Here is a 22,307-nt window from a genome sequence, read left to right as displayed (position 1 = left end):
AGGAGGTGGAGTCCACCATGGACTCCACCCTCCCACTTGGTTGGCTGGTTAGGGTTTGTGGAGTCCCTCCGGGACTCCTCCTTCCATAGTGATTTATTCCGGATAATTCTAGAAACCACCTTCCATAAATTCACCGGATCATTTCCAAACTTGGAAAGTGACTTCCTATATATGAATCTTATTCTCCGGACCATTCCGGAACTCCTCGTGATGTCCTGGATCCCATCCGAGACTCCGAACAAAGCTTCAAACTCCATTCCATATTCCATATCTACTTAAATGACATCAAACCTTAAGTGCGTCACCCTACGGTTCGCGAACTATGTGGACATGGTTGAGACCTCTCTCCGACCAATAACCAATAGCGGGATCTGGAGATCCATAATGGCTCCCACATATTCAACGATGACTTTAGTGATCGAATGAACCATTCACATACGATACCGATTCCCTTTGTCACGCGATATTTTACTTGTCCGAGGTTTGATCATCGGTATCTCTATACCTTGTTCAACCTCGTCTCATGACAAGTACTCTTTACTCGTACCGTGGTATGTGGTCTCTTATGAACCATTCATATGCTTGCAAGCTATTAGACGACATTCCACCGAGAGGGCCCGCAGTATATCTATCCGTCATCGGGATGGACAAATCCCACTGTTGATCCATATGCCTCAACTCATACTTTCCGGATACTTAATCCCACCTTTATAACCACCCATTTACGCAGTGGCATTTGATGTAATCAAAGTACCTTTCCGGTATAAGGGATTTACATGATCTCATGGTCGAAAGGACTAGGTAACTATGTATCGAAAGCTTATAGCAAATAACTTAATGACGTGATCTTATGCTACGCTTAATTGGGTGTGTCCATTACATCATTCACATAATGACATAACCTTGTTATTAATAACATCCAATGTTCATGATCATGAAACTATGATCATCTATTAATCAACAAGCTAGTTAAGAGGCTTACAAGGGATTCCTTGTTGTTCACATAACACACATGTATCAATGTTTCGGTTAATACAATTATAGCATGGTATGTAAACATTATCATAAACACAAAGATATATTATAATAACTATTTTATTATTGCCTCTTGGGCATATCTCCAACAGTCTCCCACTTGCACTAGAGTCAATAATCTAGTTTACATATGTAAAGATATAACACCTTGGCCTTCTGGTGCTTTATCATGTTTTGCTCACGGGAGAAGTTTTAGTCAACGGATCTGACATGCTCAGAAACGTATGTATTTTGCAATTCATTTGCGTCTCAACGCATCAATCATTTTCTAAATGAGTCGGCATTAAATATGTTTGGTCTTCTGGTGGAACCTTAATTCCGCGGTCTGAAATATGTCACTAATATTGTCATACACAATATAGCTTCAAAGTTCTGACACTATCGGAACTACACCAAGTTCTCAAAGAACCTCTTGACTTAACATCCTTAGTCATTGTCAAAACAATGACATACTCTGCCTTCGTTTGTAGAATCCGTCACAATATTTAGAACTCTTCTAAATCTAGCATAGACAACTTCTAGCTCATTGTGCTACCTTTTAAACAACACTTAGTCTAATTTGAGATTGAAATTTTATTTTTATATGTGACAAAACAAATATCGGTGTAACACCTTACAGCGATTTGTTTGTCATTTCTCCATACAAAACTATATATATATATCCTTGGTTCTTCTTAAGTACTCAAGAATATTCTTACTGTTTTTCAATGATCATCACATGAATCATTCTGGTACATGCTCATAACACTTTTAGAGCACAGGACATCTGATTGTGTACATATTATTCGTGATCTATAATCACTCATGTGTTTTTACTCATTGAGTGTCAGATATACTCAAGTCTTGTCAAAACTTTCACATGACAAGAACATTTTCTTAATATTTCTATATTGAACTACTTCAATATCCATTCTATGTACTTTGACTTAAACTTATTATGCGTTTCAATCTATCTTCATAGATCTTGACACTAAATTTGTTTCAGTCCATATCCTTTCATTGAAGTTAATTTCTCAATGAAATATTTTAATCAAGTATATAATTACATCATTTATAACCAACTATATGTCATCTACATAAGTATTATAAATATGTCTCAGCGCTCCCACTTAATTTCTTGCAAATGCAAGCATCTTCATCGTTTCTGATGAAATCAAAAAAAAAACTCTTTGACTATTTCATCCGGTGAAGATTCCAACTCCGTGATACTCACTTCATCCAATTGAAGTTTGTATACCTATCTTAGTATTCCACGGACCAGCAAAACTCTTGGTTGTATCTTGTATACACCTTTAATACGCACTTCTGATAAGTAATGTATTTTGCCATCCTACTAGCATATCTCATAAAAGAAATATGTAGTGATTACTAGAATAATCCACATAGACTATAAGCATTGCTACGGAAGATCTAATCTTATCGTAGTCAACTCTTTGAACTTTGTCGTAAACAACTTTTCGACAAGTCGAGCTTCTTCAAGGATATTTCATCCAAGTCCATCAATTTTATAGATCCATTTACTTTCAAAAAGTATTCATCTATCTTGGATTTCATGGCGTATAGCCATTTTAACGGAGTCAGGGCCCATCATAACTTCTTTGTTTGTAGTTGGTTTATCATTGTCCAAAATCAATCCTTTGTCCACAAATCATTTATTTGATCACAAAGTATTCAATATGTACTTCGATCTCCATGGCTAAAACACTTTCTAGTCATGGGAGCCATGATCGTCGTGGCCGCTTCCGGAACCAATTCCGATGCTGCGCTACTCTGATCATTATGCTCAGGTTCATAAGCCTTATCAAATTCTATTGTCCTCCCACTCAAATACTTCGCTAGAAAACAATTTCTTGGAAATAAGCAAGTAACATTAACAAACACTTTTGTCTTTTACTTCATAGTGGGAAGAATTCCCAATTATGGGATAGCAACAAAGACATTCATCCGATATTGGTTGTAAACTTATTTACATATGCTATGCATACCAAAAATTTAAGAAATGACTATTAGGGTTCATACCCACGCCATAGCTCGTATGGTGTCATTTCAACGGATCATGATGATGCTCTATTCAGTGTAAAAGCAGTAGTCACTAAAGCATAATCCACAAAAATATAATGGCATCAATATTTTTATCTCATCATTGACCCAACAAGGTTTGGATACGTCTCTTGGATACTTCATCATCACTATGATACTCCAAGAAACCTGAGTTGTAGAAAAATTCATAACTCCCTTAGATGTTCGCTAAAACTCATAATTCAAATATTTCCACCATGATCCAATCATAGATATTTGACTTTTCTATTATGATGATTTCCACTTCATGCTGAAATTTATTTGAATCCATTCAAATGTTTCAAATTTCTTCCTTATCGAATATATCCACATATATATACTTGTAGGGATACGTTGCATAGAAAACAAAAAATTTCCTACCGCGAGAACGCAAACCAAGCCAAGATGCAATCTAGAAGATGGGAGCAATGAGGAGATGATCAAGACTCACCCTTGAAGATTTCCAAAGCCTACAAGATGAGGCTCTTGTTGCTGCGGTAGACGATCACTTGCCGCTTTCAAAAGCGCGTAGAAGATCTTGACGGTGCCACAATCGGGCAGCACCTCCGTACTCGATCACACGTTCGGTGTTGATGAAGACGACGTCCTTCTCCCCGTTCCAGCGGGCAGCGGAACTAGTAGCTCCTCCTTGAATCCGGCAGCACGACGGCATGGTGGCGGTGGCGATGGAGAACTCCGGCAGAGCTTCGCTAAGCGTTGCGGGAGAGGTGGAGGAGGTGGGGCGGCTAGGGTTTGGGAGAGGGGGAGGTGGCCGGCCACTATGAGGGGTGCGGCCACAATGGCTTTGGTGTGGCCGGCCCCTCCCCTTGCTCCTCATTATATAGGTGGAACACCCAAGAGTTGGTCTACAAGTCTTCGAATAAGACCCCAAACCAAAACCTTCCATATGACATGAAACCTACCCAAGGTGGGATTCCCACTTGAGGTGGGACTCCCACCTTTCCTTGGGAGGGGTGGCCGGCCACCTTAGGTGGAGTCCACTCGGGACTCCACCCCCTAGGGTTGGCCGGCCATGGGTGGTGGAGTCCCTCCGGGACTCCGCCTTCCAAAGTGATTTCTTCCGGACTTTTCTAGAACCTTCCATAAATACACCGGATCATTTCCAAACTTGGAATATGACTTCCTATATATGAATCTTATTCTCCGGACCATTCCGGAACTCCTCGTGATGTCCGGGATCCCATCCGAGACTTCGAACAATACTTTGAACTCCATTCCATATTCAAGTTCTACTATTACAACATCAAACCTTAAGTGTGTCACCCTACGGTTCGTGAACTATGTGGACATGGGTGAGAACTCTCTCCGACCAATAACCAATAGCGGGATCTGGAGATCCATAATGGCTCCCACACATTCAACGATGACTTAGTGATCGAATGAACCATTCACATACGATACCAATTCCCTTTGTCACGCGATATTTTACTTGTCCGAGGTTTGATCATCGGTATCACTCTATACCTTGTTCAACCTCGTCTCCTGACAAGTACTCTTTACTCGTACCGTGGTATGTGGTCTCTTATTAACTTATTCATATGCTTGAAAGACATTAGACGACATTCCATCGAGAGGGCCCAGAGTATATCTATCCGTCATCGGGATGGACAAATCCCACTGTTGATCCATATGCCTCAACTCATACTTTCCGGATACTTAATCCCACCTTTATAACCACCCATTTACGCAGTGGCGTTTGATGTAATCAAAGTACCTTTCCGGTATAAGTGATTTACATGATCTCATGGTCGAAAGGACTAGGTAACTATGTATCGAAAGCTTATAGCAAAAAACTTAATGACGTGATCTTATGCTACGCTTAATTGGGTGTGTCCATTACATCATTCATATAATGATATAACCTTGTTATTAATAACATCCAATGTTCATGATTATGAAACTAATCATCTCTGAATCAACAAGCTAGTTAAGAGGCTTACTAGGGACTCATTGTTGTTTACATAACACACATGTATCAATGTTTCGGTTAATACAATTATAGCATGGTATATGAACATTTATCATAAACATAAAGATATATAATAACCACTTTTATTATTGCCTCTTGGGCATATCTCCAACAGTCTCCCACTTGCACTAGAGCAGTGGCGGAGCCAGGACGTTAGCCTTGTGTAGTCAGTTTATAGTTGTGTAGTCAAATACATGTATTTATATGATTTTTTCGTAATTTTCTGCATGATTTGTGCCTATGTAAGTGGAAACCTGTGTAGTCATATGACTACACAGCCATAGTGTGGCTCCGCCACTGCACTAGAGTCAATAATCTAGATTACATTGTAAGGTACCTAACACCCATGGCATTCTGGTGTTGGTCATGCTTTGCCCTAGGGAGAGCTTTAGTCAACGGATCTGCTACATTCAGATCAGTGTGTACTTTGCAAATCTTTACTTCTCCATCTTCGATGTACTCGCGAATCGAATGATAACGCAGCTTGATATGCTCCAGCCTCTTGTGTGACCTTGGTTCTTGTGCATTGGCGATGGCACCCATGTTGTCACGAGTAGATGACTAGTGGGTCCAATGCACTAGGAACCACACCGAGCTCTACAATGAACCTCTTCATCCATACCGCTTCGATGAAGCCTCCGAAGCCGCTATGTACTCCGATTCTGTTGAAGACTTCGCCACCGTGCACTGCTTCGAGCTTGCCCAGCTTACTGCAGCACCATTCAATATAAACACGTACCCAGACTGTGACTTAGAGTCATCAGGATCAGTGTTCCAACTTGCATCGGTGTAACTTGTTAAAACGAGCTCTTGGTCACCTCCATAACAAAGAAACATATCCTTAGTTCTTTTCAAGTACTTCAGGATATTCTTGACCGCTGTCCAGTGTTCCATTCCTGGATCACTTTGATATCTCGCTAGTCAAACTAACAGCATGTGCTATATCCGGTCTAGTACATAGCATGGCATACATGATAGAGCCTACTGCCGAGGCATAGGGGATCTGACTCATCTTTTCTCTTTCTTCTGCCGTAGCCGGTCCTTGAGTCTTACTCAAGACCTTGCCTGGTAACATAGGTAAGAATCCTTTCTTACTTTCGTCCATTCTAAACTTCTTTTCAATCTTGTCCAGGTATGTACTCTGTGATAACCCTATTAGGCGTCTTGATCTATCTCTATAAATCTTAATGCCTAATATATACGATGCTTCACCAAGGTCTTTCATTGAAAAACTATTATTCAAATAACCTTTTACACTGCTTAATAGTTCTATATCATTCCCAATCAATAATATGTCATCTACATATAATATCGAGGAACGCTACTGAGCTCCCACTCACTTTCTTGTAAATACGAGCCTCTCCATGACACTCGTATAAACCCGAAGTCTTTGATCACCTTATCAACGCATCGGTTCCAACTTCTCGATGCTTGCTTCGGTCCATAAATTGAACGCTGAAGTTTGCATACTTTGTCGACATTTTTAGGATCGACAAAACCTTTGGGTTGTACCATATACAATTCTTCCTCAATGTCTCCATTAAGGAACGCCGTTTTACATCCATCCGCAAATCTCATAATCGAAAAATGCAGCTATTGCTAACAAAATCCTCACAGATTTTAGCTTCGCTACAGGTGAGAAAGTCTCATCGTAGTCAACACCTTGAATTTGTCGGAAAACCCTTTGCGACAAGTCGAGCTTTATAGACAGTAATATTACCATCAACATCTGTTTTTCTCTTGAAGATCCATTTATTCTCGACAGCCTTGCGGCTATCAGGTAAGTCTACCAAAGTCCATACTTTGTTATCATACACGGATCCCATTTCGGATTTCATGGCTTCTTGCCATTTGTTGGAATCTGGGCTCATCATCGCTTCTTCATACGTCGCAGGGTCTTCATCATTGTTGTCCACAATCATGACATTTAGACAAGGATCATACCAATCGGGAGTGGCACGTTCCCTTGTCGATCTGCGAGGTTCAGTAGCTATCTCATTCGAAGTTTCATGATCATTATCATTAGCTTCCTCTGTTGCCGGTGTAGGCGGCACATGAACGACTTCCGGTACTGCGCTACTCTGATCAACAAGTGAAGATTCATCAATCTCATCAAGTTCTACTTTTCTTCCAGTCACTTCTTTAGTGAGAAATTCTTTCTCAAGAAAGATTCCGTTCTTAGCAACAAAGATTTTGCCTTCGGATCTGTGATAGAAAGTGTACCCTATAGTTTTCTTAGGGTATCCTATGAAGATTCATTTCTCCGCTTTGGGTTCTAGCTTGTCCAGTTGTAACTTTTTTACATAGGCTTCGCAACCCCAAACTTTAAGGAACGACAGCTTAGGTTTCTTATTAAACCATAATTCATATGGTGTCGTTTCAACGGATTTTGATGGTGCTCTATTTAAAGTGAATGCGGCTGTCTCTAATGCATAACTCCAAAATGATAAAGGTAACTCAGTAAGAGACATCATAGAACGAATCATATCTAAGAGAGTTCGATTACGACGTTCGGACACACCGTTTCGTTGAGGTGTTCCCGGCGGTGTCAATTGTGAAAGTATTCCGCATTTCTTTAAATGCATGCCAAACTCATAACTCAGATATTAACCTCCGCGATCAGATCGTAGAAATTTAATCTTCTTGTTACGTTGATTTTCTACTTCACTTTGGAATTCCTTAAACTTCTCGAAAGTTTCGGATTTATGTTTCATGAAATAGATATACCCATATCTACTCAAATCATCTGTGAAGGTTAGAACATAACGATAACCACCGCGCGAGGCTACACTCATTGGTCCGCACACATCGGTATGTATGATTTCCAATAAGTCTGTAGCTCGCTCCATAATACCAGAGAATGGAGTCTTAGTCATTTTTTCCATTAGACATGCTTCGCATCTATCAAGTGACTCAAAGTCAAGTGATTCAAGTAATCCATCGGTATGGAGTTTCTTCATGCGTTTCACTCCAATATGACCTGTAGGATAACGTTGCATAGAAAACAAAAATTTTCCTACCGCGAACACGCAATCCAAGCCAAGATGCAGTCTAGAAGACGGTAGCAACGAGGGGGTATCGAGTCTCACCCTTGAAGAGATTCCAAAGCCTACAAGATGAGGCTCTTGTTGCTGCGGTAGACGTTCACTTGCCGCTTGCAAAGCGCGTAGAAGATCTTGATCACGATCGGTTCCGGCGCCACGAACGGGCAGCACCTCCGTACTCGGTCACACGTTCGGTTGTTGATGAAGACGACGTCCACCTCCCCGTTCCAGCGGGCAGCGGAAGTAGTAGCTCCTCTTGAATCCGACAGCACGACGGCGTGGTGTCGGTGGTGGTGGAGAAGTCCGGCGGAGCTTCGCTAAGCGTGCGGGAAGTGGAGGAGCGGGGCGGCTAGGGTTTGGGGAGAGGGGGCGCCGGCCACTATAGGGGTGCGGCCACCTTGGTGGTGTTTGAGGTGGCCGGCCCCCTCCCCTTGGCCCTCATTATATAGGTGGAACCCCAAGAGGTGGTGTCCAAGTCTTCGAATAAGACCCGAACCAAAAACCTTCCATAGGAGGGGGGAAACCTAGCCAAGCTAGGACTCCCACCAAGGTGGGAGTTCCACCTCCCATGTGGGGGGTGGCCGGCCCCCTAAGGGGAGTCCACTTGGGACTCCTCCCCCACTAGGGTTGGCCGGCCATGGAGGTGGAGTCCCATGTGGACTCCACCTTCCTTGGTGGTTTCTTCCGGACTTTTCTAGAACCTTCTAGAACCTTCCATAGAACCTTCCGCGACATTTTTATTCACATAAAATGACATCCTATATATGAATCTTATTCTCCGGACCATTCCGGAACTCCTCGTGATGTCCGGGATCTCATCCGGGACTCCGAACAAATATTCGAACTCCATTCCATATTCAAATACTACCATTTCAACATCCAACTTTAAGTGTGTCACCCTACGGTTCGTGAACTACGCGGACATGGTTGAGTACTCACTCCGACCAATAACCAATAGCGGGATCTGGAGATCCATAATGGCTCCTACATATTCAACGATGACTTTAGTGATCGAATGAACCATTCACATACAATACCAATTCCCTTTGTCTCGCGATATTTTACTTGTCCGAGGTTTGATCTTCGGTATCACTCTATACCTTGTTCAACCTCGTCTCCTGACAAGTACTCTTTACTCGTACCGTGGTATGTGGTCTCTTATGAACTTATTCATATGCTTGCAAGACATTAGACGACATTCCACCGAGAGGGCCCAGAGTATATCTATCCGTCATCGGGATGGACAAATCCCACTTGTTGATCCATATGCCTCAACTCATACTTTCCGGATACTTAATCCCACCTTTATAGCCACCCATTTACGCGAGTGGTGTTTGGTGTAATCAAAGTACCTTTCCGGTATAAGTGATTTACATGATCTCATGGTCATAAGGACTAGGTAACTATGTATCGAAAGCTTATAGCAAATAACTTAATGACGAGATCTTATGCTACGCTTAATTGGGTGTGTCCATTATATCATTCATACAATGACATAACCTTGTTATTAATAACATCCAATGTTCATGATTATGAAACTAATCATCCATTAATCAACAAGCTAGTTTAAGAGGCATACTAGGGACTTCTTGTTTGTCTACATATCACACATGTACTAATGTTTCGGTTAATACAATTATAGCATGACATATAAACATTTATCATAAACATAAAGATATAAATAATAACCACTTTATTATTGCCTCTAGGGCATATCTCCTTCGAGTCTCCCACTTGCACTAGAGTCAATAATCTAGATTACATTGTAATATACCTAACACCCATGGCATTCCGGTGTTGGTCATGCTTTGCCCTAGGGAGAGCTTTAGTCAACGGATCTGCTACATTCGGATCGGTGTGTACTTTGCAAATCTTTACTTCTCCATCTTCGATGTACTCGCGAATCGAGTGGTAACGCAGCTTGATATGCTTCGAGCCTCTTGTGTGACCTTGGCTCTTGTGCATTGGCGATGGCACCCATGTTATCACGAGTAAATGATTAATGGGTCCAATGCACTAGGAACCACACCGAGCTCTACAATGAACCTCTTCATCCATACCGCTTCGATGAAGCCTCCGAAGCCGCTATGTACTCCGATTCCGTTGAAGACTTCGCCACCGTGCACTTGCTTCGAGCTTGCCCAGACTACTGCAGCACCATTCAATATAAACACGTACCCGGACTGTGACTTAGAGTCATCGGGATCGGTGTTCCAACTTGCATCGGTGTAACTTGTTACAACGAGCTCTTGGTCACCTCCATAACAAAGAAACATATCCTTAGTTCTTTTTAAGTACTTCGAGGATATTCTTGACCGCTGTCCAGTGCTCCATTCCTGGATCACTTTGATATCTGCTAGTCAAACTAACGGCATGCGCTATATCCGGTCTTGTACATAGCATGGCATACATAATAGAGCCCTATCGCCGAAGCATAGGGGATCTGATTCATCCTTTCTCTTTCTTCTGCCGTAGCCGGTCCTTGAGTCTTACTCAAGACCTTGCACTAGTAACATAGGTAAAAACCCTTTCTTACTTTTGTCCATTCTAAACTTCTTTAGAATCTTGTCCGAGTATGTACTCTGCGATAGCCCTATTAGGCGTCTTGATCTATCTCTATAAATCTTGATGCCTAATATATACGATGCTTCACCAAGGTCTTTCATTGAAAAACTATTATTCAAATAACCTTTTACACTTGCTTAATAGTTCTATATCATTCCCGATCAATAATATGTCATCTACATATAATATCGGGAATGCTACTGAGCTCCCACTCACTTTCTTGTAAATACAGGCCTCTCCATGACCATTGTATAAACCCGAAGTCTTTGATCACCTTATCAAAGCGTCGGTTCCAACTTCTTGATGCTTGCTTCGGTCCATAGATTGAACGCTGAAGTTTGCATACTTTGTCGGCATTTTTAGGATCGACAAAACCTTTGGGTTGTACCATATACAACTCTTCCTCAATGTCTCCATTAAGGAACGCCGTTTTGACATCCATACTGCCAAATCTCATAATCGAAAAATGCAGCTATTGCTAACAAAATCCTCACAGATTTTAGCTTCGCTACGGGTGAGAAAGTCTCATCATAGTCAACTCCTTGAATTTGTCGGAAACCGTTTGCGACAAGTCGAGCTTTATAGACAGTAATATTACCATCAGCATCTGTTTTTCTCTTGAAGATCCATTTATTCTCGACAGCCTTTCGGCTATCAGGTAAGTCTACCAAAGTCCATACTTTGTTATCATACATGGATCCCATTTCGGATTTCATGGCTTCTTGCCATTTGTTGGAATCTGGGCTCATCATCGCTTCTTCATACGTCGCGGGGTCCTCATCATTGTTATCCACAATCATGACATTTAGACAAGGATCATACCAATCGGGAGTGGCACGTTCCCTTGTCGATCTGCGAGGTTCGATGGTTTCCTCGTTCGAAGTTTCATGATCATTATCATTAGCTTCCTCATGTTGCCGGTGTAGGCGGTACAGGTACAACTTCCGATGCTTGCGCTACTCTGATCAACGAGTATAGATTCATTAATCTCATCGAGTTCTACTTTTCTTCCAGTCACCTCTTTAGTGAGAAATTCTTTCTCAAGAAAGGTTCCGTTCTTAGCAACAAAGATTTTGCCTTCGGATCTGTGATAGAAAGTGTACCCTATAGTTTCCTTAGGGTATCCTATGAAGACGCATTTCTCCGCTTTGGGTTCTAGCTTGTCCGGTTGTAACTTTTTTACATAGGCTTCGCAACCCCAAACTTTAAGGAACGACAGACTTAGGTTTCTTATTAAACCATAATTCATACGGTGTCGTTTCTACGGATTTTGATGGTGCTCTATTTAAAGTGAATGCGGCTGTCTCTAATGCATAACTCCAAAATGATAACGGCAAATCGAGTAAGAGACATCATAGAACGAACCATATCTAAGAGAGTTCGATTACGACGTTCGGACACACCGTTTCGTTGTGGTGTTCCCGGCGGTGTCAATTGTGAAAGTATTCCGCATTTCTTTAAATGCATGCCAAACTCATAACTCAGATATTCACCTCCGCGATCAGATCGTAGAAATTTAATCTTCTTGTTACGTTGATTTTCTACTTCACTTTGGAATTCCTTAAACTTCTCAAAAGTTTCGGATTTATGTTTCATGAAATAGATATACCCATATCTACTCAGATCATCTGTGAAGGTTAGAATATAACGATAACCACCGCGCGATGCTACACTCATTGGTCCGCACACATCGGTATGTATGATTTCCAATAAGTCAGTAGCTCGCTCCATCATACCAGAAAATGGAGTCTTAGTCATTTTTCCCATTAGACATGCTTCGCATCTATCAAGTGACTCAAAGTCAAGTGATTCAAGTAATCCATCGGTATGGAGTTTCTTCATGCGTTTCACTCCAATATGACCAAGACGACGAGTGCCACATATAAGTAGAATTATCATTCAATTTAATTCGCTTAGCATCAATGTTATGTATATGCGTATCACTACTATCGAGATCTAATAGAAATAAGCCATTCTTTTGTGGTGCTCGACCATAAAAGATATTATTCATAAAATAGAACAACCATTATTCTCAGACTTGAATGAATAACCGTCTTGCATTAAACAAGATCCGAGATATAATGTTCATGCTCAACGCAGGTACATAATAACAATTATTTAGGCTTAAAACTAATCCCGAAGGTAGATGTAGAGGAAGTGTGCCGATTGCGATCACATTGACCTTGGATCCGTTTCCAACGCGCATCGTCCCTTCATCTTTCAGCGAGTTGTCGTTTATTCTTTAGTTCCTGTTTCGAGTTACAAATATGAGCAACCGAACCAGTATCAAATACCCAGGTACTAGAACGAGAAATAGTGAGATAAACATCTATAACATGTATATCAGATATACCTTCTTTCTTCTTCTTGACAAGGCCGCTCTTCAGATCCGCCAAATACTTGGAGCAATTACGCTTCCGGTGTCCCTTCTCCTTGCGGTAATAGCACTCGGCATCGGGCTTAGGGCCGTTCTTAGGTTTCATAGGAGGCGTGGCAGCTTTCTTGCCACCCTTCTTGAATTTTCCCTTAGACTTGCCTGTTTCTTGAAGCTGGTGGTCTTGTTGACCATCAACACTTGGTGCTCTTTCTTGATCTCAATCTCGACAGCTTTTAGCATGCCAAAGAGTTCAGGTAACTCCTTGTTCATGTTACTGCATATTGTAGTTCATCACAAAGTTCTTGTAACTTGGTGGCGGTGATTGAAGGACACGATTAATCCCCAGTACTGTTAGGAATCACTATTCCCAAGTCACTGAGTTTCTTTGCATGCCCGGTCATGGCGAGCATGTGCTCACTAATGGAGCTGCCTTCTTCCATCATACAGCTGAAGAAATGTTTCGATGCTTCATAGCATTCCACGGCCGCATGAGTCTCAAAAATAGCTTTCAGCTCATTCATCAACTCATGAGGATCGTGGTGCTCAAAACGTTTTTGAAGATCGGATTCCAGACTGCACGGGATGGCACACTGAACTTGAGAGTACCGAGTTTTCGAGTCTCGTAAACAGCTTTTACTTCATCGGTTTCGTTTACTGCGGGAGGGTCACCTAGCGGTGCATCAAGCACATATTGCAGATTTCCGCCGGAGAGGAAGATCCTCACATGACGGAACCAATCGGTGAAGTTGCTACCGTTGCTCTTAAGCTTTTCTTTCTCTAGGAACTGGTTAAAATTGATTGAGGACGCCATCTCTACAACATATATTTGCAATAGTTTAGACTAAGTTTATGACAAATTGAGTTCAAATTTTAATTCAACATAATTAAAAATCTAGGTGAACTCCCACTCAAAACAATATCCCTCGCATTGTCTTAGTGATCACACGAACCAAATCCACCACACCTTAAATCGATCATCACGAGAAAAGGTGTAATTTCAATGGCGAACACTCAAAGTGTTCATCATATCAATCATATGATTCATGCTCTACCTTTCGGTATCACGTGTTCCGAGACCATGTCTGTACATGCTAGGCTTGTCAAGGCCACCTTAGTATCCGCATGTGCAAAACTGTCTTGCACCCGTTGTATGTACTTATCGAATCTATCACACCCGATCATCACGAGATGCTTCGAAACGATAAGACTTGATAACGGTGCTACTAAGGATGAACACTTTATTATCTTGAGATTTTAGTGAGGGATCATCTTATAATGCTACCGTCGCGATCTAAGAAAAATAAGATGCATAAAAGGATTAACATCACATGCAGTTCATATGTGATATGATATGGCCCTTTTGTCTTTGCGCCTTTGATCTTCATCTCCAAAGCACGGACATGATCTCCATCATCTTCGGGCATGATCTCCATCATCGTCGGCGAAGCACCAAGTTCAATGGCGCCGTCTTCATGATTGTCCTCCATGTAGCAACTATTACAACTACTTTGAAATACTACTCAACATGAAATTTAAAGACAACCATAAGGCTCCTGCCGGTTGCCACAATACAATAATGATCATCTCATACATATTCATCATCACATTATGGCCATATCACATCACCAAACCCTGCAAAAACAAGTTAGACGCTCTCTAATTTGGTTTGCATATTTTACGTGGTTTAGGGTTTTCGATATAGATCTAATCTACCTACGAACATGAACCACAATGTTGATACTAATGTTGTCAATAGAAGAGTAAATTCAATCTTTACTATAGTAGGAGAGACGAGACACCCGCAAAGCCTCTTATGCAATACAAGTTGCATGTCGAACGAGGAACAAGTCTCATGAACGCGGTCATGTAAAGTTAGTCCGAGCCGCTTCATCCCACTATGCCATAAAGATGCAAAGTACTCAACTAAAGAAAACAAAAGCATCAACGCCCACAAAACCATTGTGTTCTACTTGTGCAACCATCTATGCATAGACACGGCTCTGATACCACTGTAGGATAACGTTGCATAGAAAACAAAAAATTTCCTACCGCGAACACGCAATCCAAGCCAAGATGCAGTCTAGAAGACGGTAGCAACGAGGGAGTATCGAGTCTCACCCTTGAAGAGATTCCAAAGCCTACAAGATGAGGCTCTTGTTGCTGCGGTAGACGTTCACTTGCCGCTTGCAAAGCGCGTAGAAGATCTTGATCACGATCGGTTCCGGCGCCACGAGCGGGCAGCACCTCCGTACTCGGTCACACGTTCGGTTGTTGATGAAGACGACGTCCACCTCCCTGTTCCGGCGGGCAGCGGAAGTAGTAGCTCCTCTTGAATCCGACAGCACGACGGCGTGGTGTCGGTGGTGGTGGAGAAGTCCGGCGGAGCTTCGCTAAGCGTGCGGGAAGTGGAGGAGCGGGGCGGCTAGGGTTTGGGGAGAGGGGGCGCCGGCCACTATAGGGGTGCGGCCACCTTGGTGGTGTTTGAGGTGGCCGGCCCCTCCCCCTTGGCCCTCATTATATAGGTGGAACCCCAAGAGGTGGTGTCCAAGTCTTCGAATAAGACCCGAACCAAAAACCTTCCATAGGAGGGGAAACCTAGCCAAGCTAGGACTCCCACCAAGGTGGGAGTTCCACCTCCCATGTGGGGGGTGGCCGGCCCCCTAAGGGGAGTCCACTTGGGACTCCTCCCCCACTAGGGTTGGCCGGCCATGGAGGTGGAGTCCCATGTGGACTCCACCTTCCTTGGTGGTTTCTTCCGGACTTTTCTAGAACCTTCTAGAACCTTCCATAGAACCTTCCGCGACATTTTTATTCACATAAAATGACATCCTATATATGAATCTTATTCTCCGGACCATTCCGGAACTCCTCGTGATGTCCGGGATCTCATCAGGGACTCCGAACAAATATTCGAACTCCATTCCATATTCAAATACTACCATTTCAACATCCAACTTTAAGTGTGTCACCCTACGGTTCGTGAACTACGCGGACATGGTTGAGTACTCACTCCGACCAATAACCAATAGCGGGATCTGGAGATCCATAATGGCTCCTACATATTCAACGATGACTTTAGTGATCGAATGAACCATTCACATACAATACCAATTCCCTTTGTCTCGCGATATTTTACTTGTCTGAGGTTTGATCTTCGGTATCACTCTATACCTTGTTCAACCTCGTCTCCTGACAAGTACTCTTTACTCGTACCGTGGTATGTGGTCTCTTATGAACTTATTCATATGCTTGCAAGACATTAGACGACATTCCACCGAGAGGGCCCAGAGTATATCTATCCGTCATCGGGATGGACAAATCCCACTTGTTGATCCATATGCCTCAACTCATACTTTCAGGATACTTAATCCCACCTTTATAGCCACCCATTTACGCGGTGGTGTTTGGTGTAATCAAAGTACCTTTCCGGTATAAGTGATTTACATGATCTCATGGTCATAAGGACTAGGTAACTATGTATCGAAAGCTTATAGCAAATAACTTAATGACGAGATCTTATGCTACGCTTAATTGGGTGTGTCCATTATATCATTCATACAATGACATAACCTTGTTATTAATAACATCCAATGTTCATGATTATGAAACTAATCATCCATTAATCAACAAGCTAGTTTAAGAGGCATACTAGGGACTTCTTGTTTGTCTACATATCACACATGTACTAATGTTTCGGTTAATACAATTATAGCATGACATATAAACATTTATCATAAACATAAAGATATAAATAATAACCACTTTATTATTGCCTCTAGGGCATATCTCCTTCATGACCAAGACGACAGTGCCACATATAAGTAGAATTATCATTCAATTTAATTCGCTTAGCATCAATGTTATGAATATGTGTATCACTACTATCAAGATCTAACAGAAATACACCATTCTTTTCAGGTGCTCGACCATAAAAGATATTATTCATAAAAATAGAACAACCATTATTCTCAGACTTGAATGAATAACCGTCTTGCATTAAACAGGATCCAGATATAATGTTCATGCTCAACGCGGGTACTAAATAACAATTATTGAGGTTTAAAACTAATCCCGAAGGTAGATGTAGAGGAAGTGTGCCGACGAGCGATCACATCGACTTTGGATCCATTTCCAACGCGCATCGTCACTTCATCCTTCGGTAGTCTTCGTTTATTCTTTAGTTCCTGTTTCCGAGTTACAATATGAGCAACCGAACCGAGTATCAAATACCCGGGTACTAGTACGAGAACCGGTAAGATAGACATCTATAACATGTATATCGGATATACCTTCTTTCTTCTTCTTGACAAGGCCGCTCTTCGGATCCGCCAAATACTTGGAGCAATTACGCTTCCGGTGTCCCTTCTCCTTGCGGTAATAGCACTCAACATCGGGCTTAGGGCCGGTCTTAGGTTTCACGGGAGGCGTTGCGGCTTTCTTGCCACCCTTCTTGAATTTTCCCTTAGACTTGCCCTGTTTCTTGAAGCCGGTGGTCTTGTTGACCATCAACACTTGGTGCTCTTTCTTGATCTCAATCTCAGCAGATTTCAGCATGGCGAAGAGTTCGGGTAACTCTTTGTTCATGTTCTGCATATTGTAGTTCATCACAAAGTTCTTGTAACTAGGTGGCGGTGATTGATGGACACGATTAATCCCCGATCTGTTAGGAATCACTATTCCCGGATCATCGAGTTTCTTCGCATGCCCGGTCATGGCGAGCATGTGCTCACTAATGGAGCTGCCTTCTTCCATCATGCGAGTCGAAGAAGTGTTTCGATGCTTCATAGCATTCCACGGCCGCATGAGTTTCAAAGATAGCTTTCAGCTCATTGACCAACTCATGAGGATCGTGGTGCTCAAAACGTTTTTGAAGATCGGCTTCCGGACTGCACGGGATGGCACACCGAACTTGAGAGTACCGAGTTTTCGAGTCTCGTAAACATTCTTTACTTCATCGGTTTCAGTTTCTGCAGGAGGGTCACCTAGCGGTGCATCAAGCACATATTGCAGATTTCCGCCAGCGAGGAAGATCCTCACATGACGGAACCAGTCGGTGAAGGTGCTACCGTTGCTCTTAAGCTTTTCTTTCTCTTGGAACTGGTTAAAATTGATTGGGGACGCCATATCTACAACATATATTTGCAATAGTTTAGACTAATGTTTATGACAAATTGAGTTCAAATTTTAATTCAACAAAATTAAAAATCTAGGTGAACTCCCACTCAAAACAATATCCCTCGCATTTTCTTAGTGATCACACGAACCAAATCCACTACATCAAGTCCGATCATCACGAGACAAGATGTAATTTCAATGGCGAACACTCAATGTGTTCATCATATCAATCATATGATTCATGCTCTACCTTTCGGTATCACGTGTTCCGAGACCATGTCTGTACATGCTAGGCTTGTCAAGGCCACCTTAGTATCCGCATGTGCAAAACTGGCTTGCACCCGTTGTATGCACTTGTTGATTCTATCACACCCGATCATCATGAGATGCTTCGAAACGACAAGTCTTGGCAACGGTGCTACTAAGGATGAACACTTTATTATCTTGATATTTTAGTGAGAGGGATCATCTTATAATGCTACCGTCGCGATCTAAGCAAAATAAGATGCATAAAATGATTAACATCACATGCGGTTCATATGTGATATGATATGGCCCCTTTGTCTTTGCGCCTTTGATCTTCATCTCCAAAGCACGGACATGATCTCCATCATCAACGGGCATGATCTCCATCATCGTCGGCGTAGCGTCAAGGTCAATGGCGCCGTCTTCATGATTGTTCTCCCATGTAGCAACTATTACAACTTCTTTGAAATACTACTCAACATGAAATTTAAAGACAACCATAAGGCTCCTGCCGGTTGCCACAATACAATAATGATCATCTCATACATATTCATCATCACATTATGGCCATATCACATCACCAAACCCTGCAAAAACAAGTTAGATGTCTCTAATTTGGTTTGCATATTTTACGTGGTTTAGGGTTTTCGAGTATGATCTAATCCACCTACGAACATGAACCACAACGGTGATACTAGTGTTGTCAATAGAAGAGTAAATTGAATCTTCACTATAGTAGGAGAGACAGACACCCGCAAAGCCACTTATGCAATACAAGTTGCATGTCGAGCGTGGAGCAAATCTCATGAACGCGGTCATGTAAAGTTAGCCCGAGCCGTTTCATCCCACTATGCCACAAAGATGCAAAGTACTCAAACTAAAGACAACATAAGCATCAACGCCCACAAAACCATTGTGTTCTACTCGTTCAACCATCTATGCATAGACACGGCTCTGATACCACTTTGTAGGGATACGTTGCATAGAAAACAAAAAATTTCCTACCGCGAGAACGCAAACCAAGCCAAGATGCAATCTAGAAGATGGGAGCAACGGGGAGATTATCAAGACTCACCCTTGAAGATTTCCAAAGCCTACAAGATGAGGCTCTTGTTGCTGCGGTAGACGATCACTTGCCGCTTTCAAAAGCGCGTAGAAGATCTTGACGGTGCCACAATCGGGCAGCACCTCCGTACTCGGTCACACGTTCGGTGTTGATGAAGACGACGTCCTTCTCCCCGTTCCAGCGGGCAGCGGAAGTAGTAGCTCCTCCTTGAATCCGGCAGCACGACGGCGTGGTGGCGGTAGCGATGGAGAACTCCGGCGGAGCTTCGCTAAGCGTTGCGGAAGAGGTGGAGGAGGTGGGGCGGCTAGGGTTTGGGAGTGGGGGAGGTGGCCGGCCACTATGAGGGGTGCGGCCACAATGGCTTTGGTGTGGCCGGCCCCCTCCCCTTGCTCCTCATTATATAGGTGGAACACCCAAGAGTTGGTCTACAAGTCTTCGAATAAGACCCCAAATCAAAACCTTCCATATGACATGAAACCTACCCAAGGTGGGATTCCCACTTGAGGTGGGACTCCCACCTTTCCTTGGGAGGGGGTGGCCGGCCACCTTAGGTGGAGTCCACCTGGGACTCCACCCCCTAGGGTTGGCCGGCCATGGGTGGTGGAGTCCCTCCGGGACTCCGCCTTCCAAAGTGATTTCTTCCGGACTTTTCTAGAACCTTCTAGAACCTTCCATAAATGCACCGGATCATTTCCAAACTTGGAATATGACTTCCTATATATGAATCTTATTCTCCGGACCATTCCGGAACTCCTCGTGATGTCCGGGATCCTATCTGAGACTTCGAACAATACTTCGAACTCCATTCCATATTCAAGTTCTACTATTACAACATCAAACCTTAAGTGTGTCACCCTACGGTTCGTGAACTATGTGGACATGGGTGAGAACTCTCTCCGACCAATAACCAATAGCGGGATCTGGAGATCCATAATGGCTCCCACACATTCAACGATGACTTAGTGATCGAATGAACCATTCACATACGATACCAATTCCCTTTGTCACGCGATATTTTACTTGTCCGAGGTTTGATCATCGGTATCACTCTATACCTTGTTCAACCTCGTCTCTGACAAGTACTCTTTACTCGATACCGTGGTATGTGGTCTCTTATGAAATTATTCATATGCTTGCAAGACATTAGACGACATTCCACCGAGAGGGCCCAGAGTATATCTATCCGTCATCGGGATGGACAAATCCCACTGTTGATCCATATGCCTCAACTCATACTTTCCGGATACTTAATCCCACCTTTATAACCACCCATTTACACAGTGGTGTTTGATGTAATCAAAGTACCTTTCCGGTATAAGTGATTTACATGATCTCATGGTCGAAAGGACTAGGTAACTATGTATCGAAAGCTTATAGCAAAAAACTTAATGACGTGATCTTATGCTACGCTTAATTGGGTGTGTCCATTACATCATTCATATAATGATATAACCTTGTTATTAATAACATCCAATGTTCATGATTATGAAACTAATCATCTATTAATCAACAAGCTAGTTAAGAGGCTTACTAGGGACTCATTGTTGTTTACATAACACACATGTATCAATGTTTCGGTTAATACAATTATAGCATGGTATATAAACATTTATCATAAACATAAAGATATATAATAACCACTTTTATTATTGCCTCTTGGGCATATCTTCAACAATACTCAATTCATTGGAAGTTTTCATGAAGTAGAAGAATCTCCCGCACACAACTATGCCCAGTGAACCATATACATCATTATGTACGTTTCCACTAAGTTAGTTGCCCGTTCAACTCTTGGCCTATGAACGGTATTTCAGTCATTCTTCAGAAAAGATTTGCAAGCGCCAAACGATTCAAAAATCAAATGACTCCAAAAATCCATTTGCATGGAGTTCCTTCATGCGTTCCTTTCTAACATGACCTAAATGGCGGTTCCACAAATAAGTGGAATTCAAATCATTTGCCTTATGGCGTTTTAGCGTCAGTATTATGTGTGTGTGTTTCACCATTAAGATTTATAATAACTTATCCATTGTACATGGAGTAAGGTCATAATTTGAACAACTCATTGTTTTCATTTGACCAGAGCAAAATAACAATTTATTAAGTTCTTTATTATAAATTCTAAGGGCTAGGTAGAATGCCAACGACAAACATAATAACACTTTATTATGTTCCAGACGTGCATTATTACCATATTCCTTATCAGTCACTTAGGCCATCGTATTCTTGTATTGCGTTGTACTGTATGACATCTCATACCAACCAATATGGTACAAATACCCAAGAATTTTATTATGTGACCAAACAAGGAATACATCCATAACATGTATTCGAAGCAAAATAAGATGCATAAAGGATTAACATCACATGCAATTTATATGTGATATGATATGGCCCTTTAGTCTTTGCGCCTTCGATCTTCATCTCCAAAGCACGGACATGATCTCCATCATCAACGGGCATGATCTCCATCATCGTCGGCGTAGCGTCAAGGTCCATGGCGCCGTCTTCATGGTTGTTCACCTCATGTAGCAACTATTACAACTACTTTGAAATACTACTCAACATGAAATTTAAAGACAACCATAAGGATCCTGCCGGTTGCCACAATACAATAATGATCATCTCATACATATTCATCATCACATTATGGTCATATCACATCACCAAACCCTGCAAAAACAAGTTAGACGTCTCTAATTTGGTTTGCATATTTTACGTGGTTTAGGGTTTTCGAGTGAGATCTAATCTACCTACGAACATGAACCACAACGGTGATACTAGTGTTGTCAATAGAAGAGTAAATTGAAT

The sequence above is a fragment of the Lolium rigidum genome, chromosome 3, assembly GCF_022539505.1.
Source record: "Lolium rigidum isolate FL_2022 chromosome 3, APGP_CSIRO_Lrig_0.1, whole genome shotgun sequence".
NCBI lineage: Eukaryota > Viridiplantae > Streptophyta > Magnoliopsida > Poales > Poaceae > Lolium > Lolium rigidum.
The sequence above is the reverse complement of the archived record's forward strand: the minus strand, read 5'-3'. Positions refer to the sequence as shown.